The sequence below is a fragment of the Falco punctatus genome, assembly GCF_963210335.1.
Source record: "Falco punctatus genome assembly, chromosome: 8".
Lineage (NCBI taxonomy): Eukaryota > Metazoa > Chordata > Aves > Falconiformes > Falconidae > Falco > Falco punctatus.
In genome coordinates, this window is record NC_137588.1 from 41071057 (window position 1) to 41092577 (window position 21521).

The 21521-nt window shown below is 44.7% G+C and overlaps 1 protein-coding gene across 7 annotated transcripts in view; it reads left to right on the plus strand.

The window, feature by feature from the left end:
* The first annotated feature begins 11234 nt into the window (after positions 1-11234).
* LYPD6 (LY6/PLAUR domain containing 6) overlaps positions 11235-21521 on the plus strand; it is a 42860-nt gene continuing 32573 nt past the window's right edge. For 2 of the 7 annotated variants that reach the window (XM_080400100.1, XM_080400098.1), the window contains exon 1: positions 16058-21305. The gene's annotated coding sequence lies outside the window, so the exon portion shown is untranslated. The other 5 variants (XM_080400099.1, XM_080400104.1, XM_080400101.1 and 2 more) reach the window with 5 other exon arrangements.

Below are 21521 nucleotides of genomic sequence, written 5' to 3' on the forward strand. Positions count from 1 at the left end.
AACCGCTGTGGGCAGAATCATACCCTGAAGATTTTGAATAAACCAGATCCAGTGACTTTGTAGCAGCAAACGAACTTTTGGAAAAGAGTAACCAAAATCTGTGCTTAGAGGAACCAAAGTACAGAGTTGGTGTCCACAGAAACCATGTCAAAACACTGCGGGAGAGCACAGGGCTGTCACAAGGCTCCCCAAATCAGCGCCAGCACCACTGGAACCTGCGGCTTTTGCATGAGTTGGTTGTGGAAGGGGAAATATCTGGTGATCTGGGATAGAGGGGCAAAATCCCCTTCCCCCCCCCCAAAAAAAAAAAAAAAAAAAAGGATCTGGTATCTTTAATGAATGCTCTGGTTTAACCATAGGGTGAAGCATTGATGTCTGTCTTGCTGTAGCTGAGAAAACGCGGTGAAGTCTCTCTCTTTCACTACACTACTTGCAAAAAAAAAAAAAAAAAAAAAAAAAAAATCTATACATACCACCCATTGGAGAGGACACTATTCTGAGCCATCAGACCACCTCGGCTATTTTGTACTTGCACAGACTGGCCAGTCTTTGGGTAGTTCAAAACAGTCAAGGATGATTTGAACCTGCCTGCAGGACAGGTCAGAACTGGGGAATGTCTATATCTGACCAAAAGCATCTCTGCAGGGGTCTGAGGTGCTGAGGAGAATGACGTGAGGGTAACAGGAAGGGATCAAAGGGTACGAGCAAGAGGGATGTGGTTGGGGATGACTGAAGATGTCCTTCAGATGCTGGAAATGCATAATCCTAAACCACCCCCATGCAAGGGTGTTTGTTCGTAGAATCATTTAGGTCGGAAAAGACCTTTGAGATCATCAAGTCCAACCATTAACCCAGCGCTGCCAAGCCCACCACTAAACCATGGCACTAAGCGCCGCATCTACGTGGGTTTTAAACATGTCTAGGGTTGGTGACTCCACCGCCTCCCTGGGCAGCCTGTGCCAGTGCTTGCCTGCTCTTTCAGTGAAGAAATTTTTCCTAACATCCAATTTAAATCTGCCTTGGCACAGTTGGGGCCGTTTTCTCTTGTCCTGTTGCTTGCTGTCTGGGAGAAGAGGCCGAGCGAATTGTCTGTGGAGAAGCCAGCCGTGCTGGTGGAGGTGCAGCTGTGCGTGTGTAAGGTGGCTTTCACAGGGACAGGGGGGTGGGTGTCTGGGTCCATCAGGAAAGCAGAGGGGACATATGTGCCCCGAGCAGGAGGCGTTTGCCTGGGCAGCCTCTCCCCAGGATGCCCAGCAGTGCCCTAAGCACCAAGAGAGGTCTCGTTCTTTGCCCCAAGCCCCTTTCTCAGGGGCTTCTTACCTCTGCTTGCTCTTGTGTCAGCTTCTCTGTGAGGGCTGGGCTGGCTGCCGGTGTGCATCATAGGGGCTGGGGGTCAGCCCCGCACCGTCAGCGGTGGGAACAAGAGCTTTTGCACAGAGACGGCAATCCAAAACAAGGGGCGAGGGAGGGAAAAGAATCTACTGGTGGGATGAGATTAACTAATCTTGCCTGGGGACAACAATTTCCCTTCCATATGCAGGTTTGAGGCTCAAACATCTGGAGAAAGGAAGGTCAGCTGGAGGGAGGGAAGGGCCTGAGCAGCTTCCCCCACACAAGACCCTGCCACAGCAGCCCATGCTCGTGTCTTGCTAAGGCCAGGTTTGCGCAGTTTTACAGAGCTGTGGTATGATCGTAGCCTAGTTTGGAATACAAAGGGAAGAAAAAACCTCTTTGACAGTTCATTTGCAATAATCTTTATCAGCAGATTTGTGGAACTTCATCTTTTCACCACTCATCAAAATCTTCAGCTATAAACCAGGTTAGACACCAGCAGACGGATATAAAGGCTTTTGATTTGCGAATACAAACACGTGCAGCTGGCCTGTAAGTGTGAGGCCAACGTGATGTTAATGGTGGTATCTCACTATAGGACAGCCTATCCCTCTCATGGGATTTATACTTTGCTCTTGTTGAACTCTGGGAAAATGTCCATTAACTTGTAATCCAGGAGAACGGGATTAATTGTGAAATCTTGAAAGTGTACGTTAATAAATTTGTCCATTAATATATCATCCCTGCTATTAATCATGTGGCATTAGCAAAATGTGCTCTTGACTTGAAGGAGTTCTGTTTCATATCCCCCTCTGCTCCCCAGTTTCTGCTATTTAAAGACAGTTACCCCTTTCTATCTTTTCAGATTAACAAGATAAAGTGTTAATGAATTGGAAAAAACCAACTTGGAACTCTCAAGCGCTACTTGGAGTGTTGGGTGCCCCTGGAAAGGGGCTGGGACAGCTGATCATCTGAGAGTTTCGTGCTGGCTGAGCAGCGAGAAGGTGGAGTGGGTGTTCCTCATGGGGTGCAGAGACGTGCTCTTTGCAGAGGATGTTCCAATCGTGTTCTGGTGGCCGTGTGGTAGGGAACAGTCGGCTTGCTGGTAGGTGCAGCTGATGTTGGGGAACTCAAGAAGTCTTGGTGAGATAGGTATGAAGGCTCCCTGTACTCCTTAGTGGTCCTTGTCTAACCTGGACTGGGAGACCTCTACTGCTGGGCAAGGAAAGCTCTTCCTATGTTTCACTGCCCTTGCCATTAGGTTTTTGTTCCTGTCTACCTTGAGTAGGTTTTGCTGTGTTGGAGGTGTTTGTTTCTAGCGTCAGCAGGCTGAAGGGATTGTCCCTTGGTGACATTTAATGAGCTTGCCCTTTCATTCAGTCAGAAATGGTCCGTAGTTGAATAGCTCCCACCCATGAGGCCTTCCTCTGTAAGTCACGGGGTTCAGGGCTCTGTTCGTTCCTGTTGCTCTCTTTTTGATGCTTTTCTTTCTCTGCTGGTTAAGCCTCTCTCTTTTCCTCTCCTATTCCTGTCCTGCCCAGTCCTAAAGCGATGACTTGGGAGGGTGTGAGTGTTTTTGGGGCAGGGGGCTCTGGGGAGCAGAACAGGGGTGGGCAGAGGTGAGAAAGCAGCAGAAGATGGGGCGAGTAGGAGGAAGAGTGTTTGTGTGTGAGGGTGAAGGCTACAGGGAAAGCACCAGAGAGCCCTGTTCAGGCTGCGCCCTGCTTCTCTTTTGTGAATTCCTTTGCTTCGCAGCAATGTGTGCCTCTCTGGAGAACAACTCCACTTCAGCAGGTTTCCTTCAAGAAGGCACCATGGTTGGTTTAGCAATGATACCTGGCTTGGCTAAAGAGAGATGAGGGCATCTGGGGGGGTGGAGGGGGACATGTGTTATGAGCAAGCAAACAGGGCCAAGCTGTGAGAGCACACCGGGTTCTGCAGTGCCTCACCTTTGGGAGAACCAGAAGAGTTAACCCTCTTGCCTTTCAAAATGCTGGTGTAGTTTTTCTTGCCTCATTACCTTTGCTTTTGCTCGAGGTGCTGCTGTGGCGGTTCCCGCAGACCTGGTACTGCTGTCCTGCTCAGCCACCTCCCGCGTGTGCCACCGCCACCCTTGTGCGGTGATTCTCCGACGTGGCTTTGCAGCATTTCTAGTGTTTTATCTTCAGCTTGGTTCTTGTCTTTTGTTAGCAATGGAGGACTTTATTTGAAGTTAATGCTTTCGCATCAGGAGGTTAACTGTGCATGTTGCTTTTTTTGTCGCTGCCTAGGGCGCGATGCTCGCCAGCCCTGTTACAGCTGCAGTTCCTCAGCGCCTTCTGACCTGCCAGGGTGCCTAAGCCAGTCCTCCGTTTCTGGCACGAGCTGCCAGACCACAATGAGAGCCTTTCTTCCCCTCTAGCTGCAGGTCCAGATAGCCCTCTAATGAGTCTGCACCAAGTTGCCAGCTGGACCGAATCCCAATCGAAAACTATTTTAAGCACATGTAAATTTAAGCATGCGAGTAGCCCAGCTGAATTCAATTCACATGTTTGGGCTGGGCCATGGCACAAGAGCTGGGGAGGGCTGTGGTCACGAAGGAGGCATTCCCGTCCCTGTTCAGAGATCCTTTCCCCATTACCGTCTGTGGCTTCCCCAGTGCCAAGCCACAGTTGCTGCTGTTGTCAGAGCATCCATTGTCCGTGAGGAGGTGACTCTGGAGTGGTTATGTTGTTGTGTGAAACTGGGTAATCTCCATGATGAAAATTTCTGTGGTGAAAATAGGCTGGAGGTGATCAGTTGTCATTAGGCTATTTTAAAAACAGAATTATTCAAGTGACAGCTAATGAACATGAAGAATATGCAAAAAAACCGAAACAAAACCCCACCTAGAAAAAAAGTGCAAAAAGGATTTAACTGCCACTGGATTCTCTTCCACTGAAGCAATATATCATAGTCAATATTTGATATTCATAACTTTTTTCCAAGGGGAAAAAAATTCTGAATTTTTCTATACTTCAGGAGGAAACACAGAGGCACGTTTAATATTTTAAAACATAACCCTGTATTCCAATGAATCAGAAACATTTAGAAAGCAGCGCTTTAGTAGCCTGATCGCAAACATTTTGGACAGCGGTGGGGAACAGGCTAGATTTCAGGTGTGTGTCCCGAGTTTTGCAGTTTGGGGAGCATTTGCATGTTTCTTAGCTACTGTTATTATGCCATTTGTGGTAGGTCTCATCTCATGTTCTTTTCTGCTGGCTGTGGATCTCTGTCTCTCCCAGGTGAGGGCATTTATTTTTACACTGATGTGATTTTACAGCTCCTCTGATTTCTGCAGAGAAGCAGGCTGCTTGGCTCCATGGCTGTTAGCATAAACTGGTTACTGGGAAGTAAACAGATAGGAGAAGCTGTGTTTATTTTTCGGGTTCATTATAAATCCTTCAGAATATTGCCTGCTCACCCACTAGATAAGAACATTCCTAGCTACAACTCTAATCCCACAGCCTAATTTCAAGATTCCCTAGAAATTGCTGTTATTAATTTAGTACAAAAAAAAAGAGCAAAGTTATGTAATGACTGATGGGTGGCATCTGGTAGCATTTTTGGATGATTTTAGTTTTTCTTATCCTATATTTAGAAGTTAACATATCGATTGTGTGTATTGGTTTTTTCCTGTTGAAAGGGAAAAATAAACCACCCTGGACTGCTTCTAGCCCTCCTCCATGGACTCACGTGTGTGCCAAGAGCCAGAACATGTGAGCATGTTGAAGTAGCTGATGCCGGGTCCTTCATTCCGTGTGATAATCCCTAAATCCAAAGTGTCCAAATCCACAAATACAAATCCATTTGTAATCCTACAAATTAGGAACTGAGTTCTGCAGCAACTATTGAGAAAAACTTTCAGACTTAGTCTTTCAACAAGGAGTAGGTTGAACTCTACCGGTTTTGCTTCTACACGTAAATTAATATCCAAATTTCCCCACGCAGCTCAGTTTAACGTTAGCTCCAGAGGTGAAAGGAACTCACAGAGAACCACCACGGCTCTAAGTAGGTCTGCCTGGTGTTGAAGTCCTTGAAAAGTAAGGTGCACGTAGGGTTTGTTGGGTGCTGAGTGAAGAAAAAGGGTGTGGGGTATAACCGTGCTGGTGAGGTTCATTGCAGGTAAATCGGCTCCTCCCCAGCCTTGACTACATCACCTCCAGAAAGGGGGCTCCTCTCCGGGGACGCGTTCTCCTGCTCTGTAAGTAGTTTGGGGACTGGGGGGAAGGGAAGGGTGCAGAGCAAGTGCTACGAGTTGGGAGCACTCGGGGAAGCAGGACTGAGCCACGCTGTTGAAAGGAGGAGTTGGCCCAAGAACAAATGGTACCTACTGGAGCCATGCGTAGGTGAAGACGAGCTGCCTTAGTCCTTTAGAAGAGGTGCAAGAAATAACCTCAAGGGGATTCTTCTTGACGACTTCCTCTGCACATAAGCTGTGCCAAAAGGAGCAGGCCTGCGTTGAAAAGCCTGTTACTGACCACTCTCGCTGCTGGGAGCAATCTAACCTCATGCAGTAGAGTGTGATGCAGCCCTGGATACCCTGGGTGGAGGGGAGTGTTTCTGGTGGTGATCAGATCGGTGAGATCCTGGAATAGCCATCCAGTTGGAGGAGCTGCATGTGAAAGTCAATCCCTTTGTGAAACAGATTTTATGACCAAACTCTTGACAATGGCTGAGGATGAGGTTGGTTGGTGAAGGAGGTTCCCTCTAGTCCCAAAGTTCTGCTTATTCGTTTTTTTTTTTTTTCCTAGGACACTGTTCAAGAGAAAAAATGTTTTATGAAAACATCGTGTCATGCCAAAATCTAGGACTGCTGTAGGGGCTGGGTATGGTCACAAAACCATCACACCGAAGGAATTGCCATGCTAGAGGTGAAACAAACAAACTAGCGGTCTGGTGCAGGCTGCTGTAGTGCCACTGAGAGGGCAGGGGTTGCACAAGTGGGGCCAGCACTCCCACAAAGCCACCAGACAAACCATTCCATTAGTACCTAAAGCCATACTTGTTCATAAAGAGACGTTTAACACAAAGGTGTTAATGCCTCAGTGACTGGAGCAGTTCTTCCCACCCTGCCCCACTCTTCTTTTTGACCACCTTCTTGATTTTCATGTGACAGGTCTTTCTGTGCCCGCTTAGGACATGGCTTCTCTTCTTCAAAGGCTTTTACTTAGTCACACGGGAAGATTAATGAGAAGGAATAATCTGTTACTAGTGATGAAGCAATTTTTCACACTATGTCAGCTCACCTTGGCCCTCCATTAGGGAGGAGGTGGCTGGCACTGCAGGGCATAGCCTTGCAGGGAGCCCACACTGTCACAGCTGTTGCTGTAAATAATTATATATTTTTTAAATATTTTTATTAAATTTATTTATATAAATTAAATATAATAAATATAAATTCAAAAAAATAAAATAATAAAGTAAATAATTGGGAAAAATAATCGGGATCCTAGGGGTGGGGAAAAAAATAGAAGAGAAACTCCAAACTGAAGAGAGGACTAAATTTGTATCCATGTTTGTGGTATTGTAAATAACTAGAAACTCTCTTCTCACCCCAGAAAGATGCTGGCAGAGTGGGAGGAAAATCTAGCTGGGGTTGTATAGCTCCATCAACAGTCTCCCAGTGACTCGTAGGCTCATTCACTCCAGCTCACTGCAAGAGCAAAATAACTGGATCAAATCTGGACTGGCCATCTTTGCATTCAAATCCTCAAAGTGTACCTCATCCTCTCTTATAAAGATTCTTTTTAGCCAGCTTGGGAGCAGCTTAAGAAAAAGAAAATTAAGAAAACAAAGATGCAATCTTGGAGTGACATATCATAATGAGACTTTTCAGTCTCTCAAACCTTCTCATTAACTTGCACCAAATGCAGACTTCAAAAATTACAAAAGGATTTTCTCTCATAGCCCACAAATAGTCTGTGCTTAGAGTATACCACACTGTCTCAGTCTTCTTGGCTTATTCCCAAAGCAGCTTCTTTTGGCATGCTACAGTTCATGGGAATGATATTGTAGGAAGAACAAAGTACAATTTTTCCAAAGGAAATAATAAATCTGCTGTGGGCTTTCAAAGCAAGCTAGCATAATCAGCAAGTGATTTTTTTTTTTTTTTTTTTTTTTGAGAATGTAGAAAGAACACAGATGTTATTTTTGACCATTAACATCTTGACTATAAAGACATGCGAAGTATTTCCCAATGGCTTTTCCCCCTTCTCTTGTTTATTTTCTTATGTTATTAAACTCAAAGCTTTCCGCCTCCCTGTGTATTAAATATGGCAACATTATAGTTCTGCCACATTGCCAGTATGGTAGCTTAGACAATTACTGCTGAAGTTTTTTAGGTTTGTTTGTTGTTGTTTTTTTTAATCTGCTTGTCATTTCAGCATTTCATATTTTATTTCCGTAACGTATAAGCCCAAAGAAGACATCTAGCTGAAAAGCAGCTCCATCTGTACAACAAGGGCAACAGGCATTACGGTTGGGATGCTCACATTAGATATCCTGTAAATTTGACATAAAAGCGAGAAACAAAACCCAAGACGTCCTTGATGATTAAAAAACTATTAATCCATTGATTAAATTTAGCTGAGGGGAAAAAACCCCCAATCAATAGAGAGGTTTGTAGTTTATTGTTTCTTCTTTTTTCTTTTACAGCCTAATCAAGAGTGAGGTTGGTGGGAGACTTGTGTTAGTTCAGCTTCAGTGGACACTGGATCAGGTGATTAATAAAAGTTAGGTGTCTAGCTTCAATCTGAACAAGGGCTCTTTGCTTTGGGGCACTGCGCAGATCAAATGGTCCTAATGAAGGCTGGAACTGTCTCTGAACGAAGAGGTCGTGTGTGTGATGAACGAGCAAGGTTTCAGGAAATTTCTCCCATTCCCAGAGTCTTGCAACATCCTTTAGGGGAAAAATTCCACCTTAGTCTATTTTGGAGGCTGAAGGAAAGGTTGAAGCAAGCATGCATACACATACTCCTTCAGCAGCTCTCTGACTGGGGATCAGTGAAATAATGATTTATGTCAGTGACACGGACATGGTGGAAGCAGGAGGCTGGAGTTCAGCTGATGTGTGATTTCGCAGCTGTGGAACTGCTCTCTTGGCCCGGGTCATTTATGTAGTCTGACACCAGTTCCACTGGAAGGAGATGGGATTGTATTTGATGTGGGTTTTGCGATTTCGTCCGTGTCATGTTTGCGCCACTCTGTTGTGCCTTCTGCTGCTTACCTTTGCACCTGTTTCAAGACTTTTTCCAAGGGGGGAGAATACAAAACTTGTCAGGTTAGCCCCCTTTGGTATGTTCTCTTAAATCCATATTTATTTTTTTTATTTTAATTAAATTGTCTTGATTGTGCTCTCTACCTAGTTACACTGGAGAGCCAAGGACTTAAATACAGGTTATTTCCCTTGTGCTTAATCGAGGACCCAGCTTTTTATAAATGGGCAGTGATGAATATTGGAAATTATTTGGAATCTTCTTCAGATGGGTATTTTTTCCCTCCCTTTATGGAACCAAAAGGATCATTTCCAGAAAGCGCAATGTTTTGCATCTCAATGTTTTAATGCATTTGCAAGCGAAGGGATGCTCCTCATGTAACTTAACCAGAGAGGTTGTACCTGATAGCAGTGGGTTTGCTTGCTTCTCTAGAAGGAATGGTGAAAATCCACCCAAACAAAAAGATACAATTTGGTAGTTTTGTGCAAATGCTAGGTTATTTATCACATAATCTAGATGATGGGATCTGCAATGAGTTCCCCCAGCCCATACACTCTTTTTTTTTTTTTTTTTTTTTTTTTTTTTTTTTTTTAGTTCAGGGAAGGAATGGAAACGCGTGAGCTGGGGGATAGAGACTGCTGTTTTAATGATTTCAGTAGGTATTAATTCCCCAAAAAGAGTTGGAGGGGAGGATTATTTACTGAACCCCACCAGAAATGAAAACATCAAGCAGTCAGAAGATCTGGTAGCGCTGTCAGATGATGCATGCGCAGGAACACTGCCCATGGGGAGAGGGGTGGGTGACATGTCAGTCTTCTGTGAATGCGTAGCTTCTTGCAAAAAAAGTGGCCTTATTATTATCTAATGGGTTAAAACAGTTTTATTGTTTGCGTCAACCTGAACTATAGGAAATCTTACCTGTTTGCTTCCTGATGCTCTGACGTGTCCCTGGAAAGTTCCCAAAACCTTTAAATTTCTTTGTGCAGTGCTATTTCTGTATTCACTTGCGCAGGACTTTCTAAGATACTGATCGAGCAAAGGTGATGAATTTGATTTCCTCGCCCGGTCCCAGCAGATACTGCGCTTTGCTTTCTATCTCCTCCTATCTCTGGTGCTGGAGATAGTGTTTATCTTTACCGAGCAGGTTACTGGAGGAATTAATGTTTGCTTGTGCCACACTGGGGAGGCAAAAGGGCACTGCTATATCCCACCACCGACCCCGGGAGTGTTGGGAGGCTTCAATTAATTCCATTTTGTGCTGTGCTTTGACAGTCCCTGATCAAAGACATGACAGGCATATATAAACTATTATTATGTTGGTGGTAAATGAATTTTAATGTTGCAATACTGTAATGCCAGGCATAAAGAGGAAAAATAGCAAGAAATCTTTTACTGGGAGGGGTTAAAGTTTTCAAAAAATCATTAGGAGCTCTTCTGGCAAGTACAGCTGAATGTAGGCATGTGTGTTTGCATTTTCACACAGATCCAAGAGGAAGAGTTAATGGAGTACAGGGCTATCAGGTTCATTTCCAATTTCCCCCCAGACTGTAATGAAACACCATAGTGCCTCAAACCAAACCTCTCATTAGTCTCCTTATTAGTTTTCACTCTAGTAAATAAACTAATGGTGCTACTAGCAGTTAATAATAGGCAATCAGGGTCTCTTTCATGCCTGTAACTTTTCTCCCTGCTCTTTGGAAAAAAAAAACCCAAAACCCACCAACCAGTGTGTGGAAGAAAAAAATAAAATAAATCAACCCCCTTTTAATTCCACTAACTTTTTTTTTTTTAATCCTTTATTTCATGATTCTGTGCTTTTTATGGCTGCCACTGATCCAAAAGCACACTTTCTGTGAAGCATCCTTCATCTGGCAGAAAGGCTCCCGACTATAGTTCTATGGTTGATACTCACCTCTGGAATCCCCTTCCTGGTGCAGAGGTGTCTCCTGCCAAAGCCTGGCAGTGAAGGAAAAACACACTGTAAGTTGTTTGCTGAAATATTGTTCCTGATGGGTACAATAGGCACTCTGAAACCGCAATTTATAAACGGTGGAGCGTGTTGTTCAAACATGCCACCCACCTTCAATACGTCCTGTTAGGAAATACAGAATTATGTAGCTGCGGGTGGGGTATTTTGGTGGTAGAACTTCTGTCCTGTGTTCCTAACTTGACTTGGCCTCTTTTTTGTGTCTTTATTTTTTTAACCCAGCTCCTGTAGATGTGGCACTTAGGGATGGTTGGACCTCATGATCTTACAGCTCTTGTCCAACCTAAACGATTCTATGTTGTCCGTGACCTAAAACCTTAGAAGAAGGTTTGGGGCATGTCCGTGCTTCTGCTGTGGCACAGAACCACGCACTAGCTAATTAATCTAATTTCTTGTCAGGCAGAAGATAGTGGATCCTTGAGGACATAAGGATTTCCCCTGTCACCTAACCATGATTGTTAAATTTTCTGGTCCCCTTCCCCTCACCCTTATTTCTCCATATTATGTTACCACCTTGACCTTGAAGCACTCCTATTTTTTCCCCTCCAACTTTTCTTTACCTGCCCACTTTTTGATTCTTTCTTTCCTATAACATGTTCTTGTTTCTTTGAGATATTAAAGAGTTTGGGGTTTTTATTACATAAGTAGTATGTCTTTGATCTATCAAGCCATGCTCTATAAAGAATCGTATTTGAGAGTTACCATTGAAAATGAAGGGATGTTGACCTGGTAAGAAATCCTTTTCTTTTTGAGATTGCTTTGGTGGTTGGGGTGCTAGACTGGGTGTAATTAGAACAAATAATTGATCAGATCTTTCACTCTTTCCAAGTGATATTTAAACCAGGAAGTCAAATGAAGGCTACAAGAATGCTCAGTATGTCCTGTTCGTCATAAAATGCTGTGATTCAATAGTGCGTTCCCAGTTTTACTACTGGGAAAGTAATTTCCAAATGCTAGAGACCAGTAACACCACAGACACCTACCTTAATTCCTGTTGTAGGACTGGAAAATTCAGTCTTGATGATACCATAGAAAGGCACCCATTTGGACTGGTCATTCAGTCTGCTGGCTCTGAGTATCTGTTGAACATTATTAAACGTTGTTAATTGTGTCACTAATTCCCTATGAAATCAAGGACTGTTTGGGCATGCAGGAGCCTCAGCCTTACATTGGTAATATGGCTATAAACCACTGATAGCTTTCAATATGTGTCAAAGCTGTTGTCCTTCCATCTTCTACCAAACGAGACAATTTGGTGGAATTTTGGTGGCAACTGAACTTGATGTTTCAAACCTCAATACTTTCAATTGTGTTCCTTTCGATGTGGAGTTTAATATCCTTGTCGCTGATTTTGAACTTTTTCTTCCTGAGGCTGCTGGGTTTTGGGTGGTGCATTCTGGGGTTCCCTGAGGTTTGTAGAAAGCAGAAGGTAGCTGGAGGGGTATAATTTGGACACTCTCTTTGTGTCAATACCTTCTCCTATATCTCTGAAAATGTGGAGATCCAGTCCCCAGCAACAAGCAAAAGGATCACTAGAGCATGCTCAGAGTTCAGACACCTGGAAGCACCGTCGTGTTTCCCCGTCTCTTTGTGGTCTTTTTGCCCCAGGTGGCACAGAGCCAGGAGAAGGCTGGGAGGGCTGCTCAGTGGTGTGAAGTGTGCGACCATCTCTGTCATGCCCTGGCTTCTGTACAGCCCGATCGTGGGTGTCCGGCCCTAATTCCACCGAGCCCCAAGTTTAATGATTTACTCGGGCTTTGTCTACCAAACTCTTGGGCTAATTCCAGGAGGTTGTAGAAAATAGGCAGTGTGCCTTCTGGGGGCTACCTGCTACTGCGCTCACCGAGCTGTTCTTCCAGAACACCCAATGCTGGGTGCTCTTGGCAAAGCTGCAGTGAACTTATGAAGGTGGTAGAAAGCTTTTAAAAAAGGGTATAGCCAAATTTGAGACAGACGTGTTATAGATGACGCTGGTAGTGGAGAACCATAAATAGTAATAATAAGGTGCACTTCCTAGGGGAGTTACTGTTCCAAGACACAGATGCAAAGAAGTTCAGCCTTGTGCCTAAACTAGACAAGGTCACGACGGACACAGAATGAAACAATAATAATCCCAGTTTAGCTATTTTCCCAGTGTTTATGGGGAATTTGAGGAATCCCATCTAGCAGTGCTAAGAGCCACAGATGCGCACTGCTGCTTGTACAGGCTATATGAGGCTAAAGAAATGGCTTTGATGTTCCCTGGCTATGAAGCGATCATTCATAAACCTTCACAAGCAAAAGGATGAATAAAGTGCATTGAATGTTGGCACAGCAACCACGGGCTGTGCTGCAGATACTGTTAAATAGCAATGTGTTTGCATGCCTGGCCAATTAGGAAGTGTCTGAAGAGATGTGAAAATTTAAATCTATTTTTGCATAGCACACAAAGGCAGAGTCACAGCACTTAAGGCCCCCCAAACCCACCAGCCATTCCTGAGGGAACAGACGTCACTCCCTCGTTCACCATAAGGACAAACCTAGGATTCCCTATCAACAGAACTGATGTAGCCAGCCGGTTTTGTCTACGATTGGTAATTCTTTCCTGTAATCTTTCAAATTAATGAATTAATAACAGCTATTAATAGCTGGCCTTCGATGCTCCGGGATTCCCCGGTTCAAATTGGCGTGAGGCACTGTAGCACTCACTTGGAGCATTGCGGTTAATTGCTGCTCGTGAACCTGCCTGAAATATCGCATGTCAGTGCTCAGGCTCAGCACAGGGATGCGTATGATGCTTGGCTGTAGTCAGCAATCCTCCTTAGGAGAAGATATAAATGTCTTTCACAATAAATTGCCTAGCTTTTTTTATGGTTCACATCAATTATTTCTTTAATCCTCGAGTCTGTATGGGACTCTTAAAATGCTTTGCAATTTATTTCATAACTTCCATAATTTTATGAGTGGTTTTATATACCAAGTTTCCAGGCTGTTTTAAGTAACTGCCTGACTGTATGTGAATGTATAGGTGTACCTTCTACAGATACTGGTGAAGTGAGCTGGAATAAATTCTCAATTAGATATTTTGACCTCATAATCTCCCTTACAGAAACACAAGGCTTTTGCAACCTTCACGGGACATACAGCCTTTATCATCCTGACACTGTTGTGGGATTTCTTGCCTGTCCTTTTAAACTTTTCATCTTGGCGATGCCTTCCCATAGCCTTGCTGTTCCTTTTGTCTTCTCTTCAGTAAGCTCCTTGTCTGTGTTGCCATGATTGATTCGTTGGGATGATTCACAAGCACTGAAAGCTCCAGCCAGATGACTCTATTCCTATTAATAGCATTCGTGGGAATAAATATGAAAATAATTACTTATGTATTACTAAATCCTGTGTATCAGGCTAGGGTTTTTCAGTCTGAAGGATGATCTTAGAGCTGAGTCAGGAACTCTGTCCCAGGGTGTCTGCTGTCTGTTAGCAACGCTCAGGGTCTGTTCCACTCTTCTAACCTTGTTTGCCCATTAGCTCCCCTGAAAAGGAGATTTCTTTCTCCACCCGTTGATTTTTTTTTTTTTTTTGTGGGGGGGGGGCGGTGGCGGGGAAGGCTGGCTACCATCTCAGTCCCTAGAGGATTGTGGAAGGCTTGCTGTGCCACAGCCAGTTTCACAGCCGCCTCCTGATGCAGTCTGTGACCGGGTGAGGGTACCCAGTCAGATGCCCTTCCTTGGCCCCAGCCGTGCCCTGTGTCCCACTGGGGCTGCCATAGCGTCCTCCTCGCATGGGCTTTCTGGCTCCTGTCCTCTCCATCCAAGCACTGCCTGCTCAGCACCAAGCTTTGCATTCCACGCCCAGCCCTGACTAAGGTCTTACACCCAGAGCTGGCATCTGCCTTTCAAATCACCTGCCCTGCAAAACTCTAAGGAATCTTCTAAAATGAACGTTTGTGCTACAGTAACCCTAAGAGGACAACATGAACCTCTCCAAGGTGCAGGCTAGGTAAATAATAAGCAATTAATTAAAGAAATGGGGCTGACTTTGCAGCCTTTCCTGTGAGCGAACAGTGGTTATATCGACAGAGAAACTCTTAAAAAATGAAATTACACATAGGAGCATACACCATGGCACTGCTCAAAACCCAGAGGACAAAGCTATCTTTGGCCGTGGCGGAGAGCTGTTTGAGTGAGCTATATATTTTGTAGATGATATTCCCATAAATATTGCAAGAGGAAATGGGAGCAGCATGGACAGGAAAGACCGGTGATGCCACGCTGGGCTGCTGCTGGAGCCCCTGCCCCTGATTTGTGTGCTGGGAGCAGGAGACAGGTTGTGTAGCTTCTCCCATCAGCGAAAGCATTCCTGCCTTTATTAGCAGCTTTCAACTGGCAGCCAATGCTGATTTAATACTAATGCTTTTTTGATGAATTGTTGCTTCGTCTGTTTTGAATACTTTCTGCATGACTAATTAATGTACCAAAATGAATTAAATTGTGTTGTTAAACTTTACACTAGAGTATGTGCAAACAAACGGCTGGAAGTCACCGCTCTTCTTCAATATTTTATCTAATCTTTACATTCTCAGGGACGGGGCATTGCTTGTTATCTAAAAGCCACTTAACTGAGCTAAAATGTGATGTCATGCTTCTCTAAGTACGTGTAGGTATTTATGTTCAGTCTGTTGAGAAACAGACTTGAATACAGTGAGATATACGTAATTTCGTTCCTTTAACGATAACAAAACCCACTTGAAATTGGCAAGAGATGAAAACCTGCAGCTTCATATGTGGAGTTTTGCTTGAGTAAAGCGTTCTGTAACATTATGCTGGGATAAACCAGCATGATTCATCGCTGGAAAGACACTCCCAGCTGGAGCAGATAGAAATCACTCACTATTGACCCTTGTGAAGAGCGGATCAGCCCCTCGGAGCGGAAAAGCTGCTGGGAACAAGGTAACCCGGCAGGCAGGAGTGTTTGTATTTCATAGCTGAGTCGCGCTGGCAAGGCGCTCTGTCCGCTCGCTGCTGCGGAGGGCAGCAGCCGTGCCACGCTGCGACGGGATGCGATTCCTCTCCCCGGCCGCCTGCTAATTCCCCAGGCTTTTGAATTTATGTTTGATTGTCTGTAGATTTTTTTTTTCCCCTGAAACAAAGCCGACTTGCGTAAGAGACTAGAATAACAGCATAGTTGTTTGATATGTATAGCTACACTTGGAAGAATCCAGCATCTAATTTTTTAATGAAGCACGGCAAGAAGCTGGAGCTCAGCACAAGCTGTGCCCAGCAAAGATCCTAATCTTCCTTTTCCAGCCGAGGAGAGCTGCAGCGGGCACACGCATCCCATGAGCCAGCGGCGTGACTGCTGCTGGCTGCGGGAGGGGGGAGCCGGCAGCCCGCCACCCCGCCATGGGGACTGGGGGGCTGTAGCGGGCAGTGCCCGGGGGGGGCCGGGGCTGCCGCCTGCCGAATGGAAACCCCCTGAGCCACGGGCTGGCACGCACGTGCTCCACAGGTACGCATCTCTGTTCTGCAGAATCTCTGCTGTCTCGTCTTTTTCTCTGTTACAGGGGGAAAAAGTGGTCTTGGTCTTAAGAGTCGCTTGGGTTGGTGAGTGCTTGGGCAAGCGTACCGCCCGTGGTGCGCAGGGAGTGGCGTCACTCAACAAACTTCAGTTCATTCAACGATCAGTGGGATTATTTAAAAATCAATATAAGGATTATTGAAACTCAAGGGTGTGGATTATTGAAACTCAAGGTATGGATTATTTAAATTCAAGGTATAGATTAGGCAATCCGTTAAGAGAACGGAACTGCACCCCGTATTTGTGAGAGGACTGGGGTGGGGGGCCAGTCCTGGCGATCCCCCCACCTACCCAACCCCTTACCCCCCAGGTCACCCCCTTACCGCAGTCAGCTACCTGGGGGGGACCGTGGCTGCGTGGGTGTTCGGTGGCCAGGACGGGGGACTGGGGCTCAGCCCATGGGGCTCAGCTCTGAGATGCTGGAACTCCAAAGCGGATGTTTCCAGGGGGAAAAGGCACGTCCGGGTGCTCGTTGGGGAAAGGTGGGGTGATGGAGCGGGCAAGGCGCAGTTCGGTGGCTGCTGGTCCTGCCCTGCTCCCCAGTGGGTTATTTGGATGTGACAGGAGACCGTGGGTGTGATTTTTCTTCTTTTAATATTTTTTTTTTGAGAGCCTGCTTATGAAAACATAGGTTTTTTACAAATTGTTTTCTTTCATAAATCAGCCTAATTTCTTTTATATTTTGGAAACTTTGACTTGGTAGTAGATATTGACAGCTATAAAAACCTGCCCAAACCGTGGAGCTACCTGCAGGAGTATCCGCTGTGTTCAATACGGTATGTTCTTAGGTGTGTGTTTATTGATTTTTATAGCAGCACAAGTCCAGGCTGTGCAGAGGGGCTGTGGTTTGTCTTTTTTGTCTACATGAGGTTCATTTTAAGGCCACACCAGAGTACAGGGCTGATGGCTGTCGTGGATTGTGAGCTTCCAATGGGCAGAGCTGGCACACCATATGGATTCTCTCTCCCCCACCAAAAAAAAATTGAAAAATTATGTTGCCTTAGAGAGCTTGTTCTGTGGAAATTAATAAATACTAAAGATCTCAGTGTGAGCTGGGTGGAGATCCCCAGTGCGGTCATTAACATACCTTTAGAGCTATCTTTGTTGCTTTTTTTTTGCTTTTATTGCTGTGGGAGCCCTGCTTTGCCGAGAGATATGGCTATCTGGCTGCATCAGAGCTCAGGGCTGCTGCTGGATGGGGCTGTCAGGGGGTCGGGCTGGCTCCTGCATCCCCTCCAGCCCCGGCTGCGGAGCCCCAGGGGTTTCAGACCTGCCTGTTTGGTTTTCTGGCGTGGAAATGTAACAGTGCCCTCCACTGTGTAACCAGCGCTTGAAGAAGGATAGCTGAAATGAAAATGTAGGTGGTTTTGCTTTATTAAGCGGTGGGCTTGCAGGCTTCATGAGCTGCTAGAGAGGAGGTGCCAGGATGAGATTTCTTCACTAGATCCACACTCACTTTGCGGTGGAACAAGGTAAAAATAAATCATGGGTCAGGCGCTCATGGGTGGGTGATCGCTGCAATAATAATAATAATAGTGATTTAGCTCATTAGTACTGCTCAGATAAAATGATTCCCAACACACAACCAGCTAGTTATGCAGACACCAAGGGCTGGCTTTCAATCAGGCTGGTCCCGGGGTCTGACCCTGCTGCCTCCTGTACGGCCCTGGGAGATGCCAGCAGGGAGGGAATTCGACCCTTTGAGTTTCCACTGGATTTCTTTTTTACGCTGATGCTGACATAAAAATGTTTGAAAAGTCACCCTGGTTGTATTACAGTAGAAGACTTGTTCACTGTAAATCTAAAACTTGATTTATGCGTCAGCGATCCGCTTGTTTAATTATCTGGTGTTCGTGTGTCTGATCTTGAGTCTGATTTCCCCTAACTCTCTGGTGTAAAAGGTAAAGTATAAGTTACAATGTAGTTTGGAAATAGAATAAATTATTGTTTCAGTTTTTGCTCATGAGGAGGATCGGGGTTTCCCAGTGGAAGCCAAACTCTGACCCCCTCGGCTTGTCCAAGCTTCCCGCTACTGTTAGAAACTGGATCGATCGGCAAGTGTAGGGGTTTAAGGAGGACTGAAATGATTGCTGTATATCCTTCAAGACGTTTTTTAGCCATGTATGAGCCTGGCCACACTAAGCTATAGCCCTCCTTGTATTTCCTGGCCCCTACATTGCATGTAGTGTCTCTCAAATCAATGCGATGGAATAGGAAGAAGAACTCACAGGGGTCAAATGATGCCACAGCTGAGCTTGGGCAACGGTGAATGCTGCAGAAGAGATCGAAGCACGTATTGGTGCAGCTGATGGTTTGGTTTGATAAAGCTCAGTAAGACATATTTAGTTAAAATGAATTTGCCTTGAAAACAAACTGTTATTTTAATCCCACGGTGGCTGACGTGGTTCCTGGGTAAAATATGGCATATCTTGACTGCTGATAGGTATCTTCCTTTTGTAACAAGATATTTACTGAGTGAGAATAGCACGAAGTGGGCGGTGAGGTAGGAATGCTGGTACTTCTTTGGCACTCTGCATAGATTTTTATGTTAGACAATACCTCCTTGTGATATAACTGGTGAGGAAGGGCATGAGTACAAACATATCCCACGTTTATTTCATCTTTTTCTTGACTTATTTTGGATTCTGTGACTTCTTGGGGGAGGATGGTTAGTTTGACTGGCAAGACTACCTGCTTGTTGGAAAGCCGCCTTTCTCTTACAAAAAAGCGACTAATTCCTCATAGTTTTCCTTGTTGCCAAGTATTACAATAGCTGTAGGAGACCTTAGATGCCCATTTTACCCCGGTGAATTTACTGTGTTCTTTGTTGTGTGGTGTGACCTACTCAGAGAGGAGCATAGTTCTTATCCCTCAGTTGCCATATGTTCGCAGCAATAATCGTTGTTTTCCGTAAGCGCCAGTATTTGGTCTGGTGTGCATACACTGTGCTTCATTGTCTCTGATATAGTTTGCATAAAGCTGCTGTGGAAATTGAGAGGGTTTTACAGTGGAAATTTATGTATGTAGGTGGTACTGCTTGGTCACGGACCTTATATAGTTGTTAAATATTTTTGACATTTGTATACCGAATAAAATAACAGTTTATCACTTGGCAGGTGATAAAAAGGGAAAAGTTTTCTCTAAATGTTGCTGCCATTTGTATGCTGCAGGGCTTTGCATCTACGTGCTCCTCAGCTCAGACCCTTCGCCAGAGCCGCAGGGCGCGATCCCTTCCCAATCCACAATATTGCCATTTATTTGGCTCGCAGCAGTGCCAAGGCAGGGCGGTAGGACTGGGTCTCTCTCAGAAGGGATGCTACAGATGCACGCGGGAGGAGCGGCGCTTCGTGCCAGGACTTCGCTTTGCTGTAATACTCAGAAAATCCTTTGTGGAAACCTTGAAGTTAAATATTGGGATGTATTCAGGATGAGGACATAAAATATCCTGCGTGTGGCTCCGTTGGCATGTATTTCCAAGTAAGCTGTTGCGGGGGCTCGCCTTGCTGCCTTGCCTGGCTTTACATAAACAGCTAAATATGATGTATAAACTGCTAAATATGACAGGAAGGGATGGGAGGAATGGAGTCAATTATAGCTAAAAGTTTTACTGTGTCCTTTTTCCTTTTACGTGTCCATATAGTATATAAAATCCCTTGTGCATTCTTTTTAAATTTGGAGGGGGGGTGGAGGGGTGTATCTGACCTTTCATTCGCTTCCTATACAACCACCTTTCCTTTAATAGAAATACATAAATTACTGTCATCGAATTCTACCTGCAATTACTTTGTATCAGTCAACCTACTGCTTTTGTATGTATCTGCTTTCATCTCATTAGCTGTTGTACAGACGAATTATGACTTGTAGGTAGCTGGCTGACTAGCTGTCGGGTGATTCCTTTGTATACTGGTGGTATTTGGCCAGCAAAACGTTAATGTTGTGAGTATTTCAGCACTAGGCAGCTTACAAAATTGCTGGGGTTTGTATCCACAAGGGTGTTTCCGTACTAAGGGATGTGCTGTGTAAAAGAAGAAAAGCATGTAAACAGATTTACAGACCAAATCATTGGGATTCAGAAACTGGTTTATAGTGCAGTGAATAAAATGGTTCTGGAAAACTGGAAGTCATGCAAACTGAAGGCTTGAGCACTCATAACCTTGCCTAATTTTGAGCTTATTAGATATGGCTGTGAAGTGCCCAAGGGCAATTTAAAAAATCCTAAAACCAAACCAAACCAAAAACCACACACACCCCCCCAAAAAAAAAACCAACAAAAAAACTTTTCACGGGAACTTATATGAACTGGCACTGTGTTACTGTTTGATTATTATTATTAATTTTAAATTCCCCCCTCTCCCTTAATAATTGGAAATAGCTAACTCCAGTCCCCGTTCCCTTTTGCTGTTCTCATTCCTTTATTCATGCCAAGATTTTCAGATGGAATCATTTCGCAATGCAGGTCCGTGCTGTTTTCCGGCACTCGTGCTGGAGCGCAGGCGGGGCGGTTGCAGCCTGTTGTCCTTTCATGCCCTGATATTCACATTGCTGTTACAGAAATCAGGGGTTTTGGCTGGGTGGTGCAGGGGGGGGGTCTGACAGGCTGGTTTCTGGAGCTTAGTCAGCTGCAGGATGGTTTTGGTTTTTTTTTAAGTAAATAACGTGTGTCTACAGTTGTGCTTTGGAGGAGGAGGTAAAGGTATGCCATAAGGGTTTTGGCCACCTGAAAATAAGGTTGGTAGGAAGGAGAAGGACAATCAAGCTGAAATATTCTTTCACTTAAACCACTGGATTTCTGTTTGCCAGCTCCAAGCTTTCTTGTGCAGTTTCATTTGTTTCCTGTTTCATATTAACATGTGTAATTCTATTATTTTTTTTTTTGAAGTAAATGAAGTACATTAAGTTAGGTTACTTTTTCAGATGTTATTTTTAAACAATCAAATGAAAACTAATTTGGGTGACTGTGTGTATAACCAGTTTCCCAAAATAGCGCTGACGTGAGTTGGAAACAATAGCTCTTGTCTCCAGAATAATGGAAGTCCTTGATAAAATTTTAGCATCTTAAGATAACGCTCTGTGCATCTGTTGCTAAAGTCATATGTTCTCGTGGGCTTCCACCAACCAAAATCCGAAGGGGCAGCAGTGTAATTTCAGTATCCCAAACAAACCTGAACCTTTTCAAGCCGGCGCGCTCATTTCTGGTGAGTGCATGCGCTTTATTTGAATGCAATAAGCAGAAAATATCCGATCGGGTGGCCACTGAGATGTTGTGATAAGTTTAACTCTGTTTCTCATGCATGTTGTCAGGGACGATGCATGTGATGCTCATGTTTGTTTTGGAAAGGCTTCCTGAAATTACAGCGATGCTCACTTCGAGTTGATCGGTGAAGTGCGTTTAGGCGAGATAATGCGTTTGA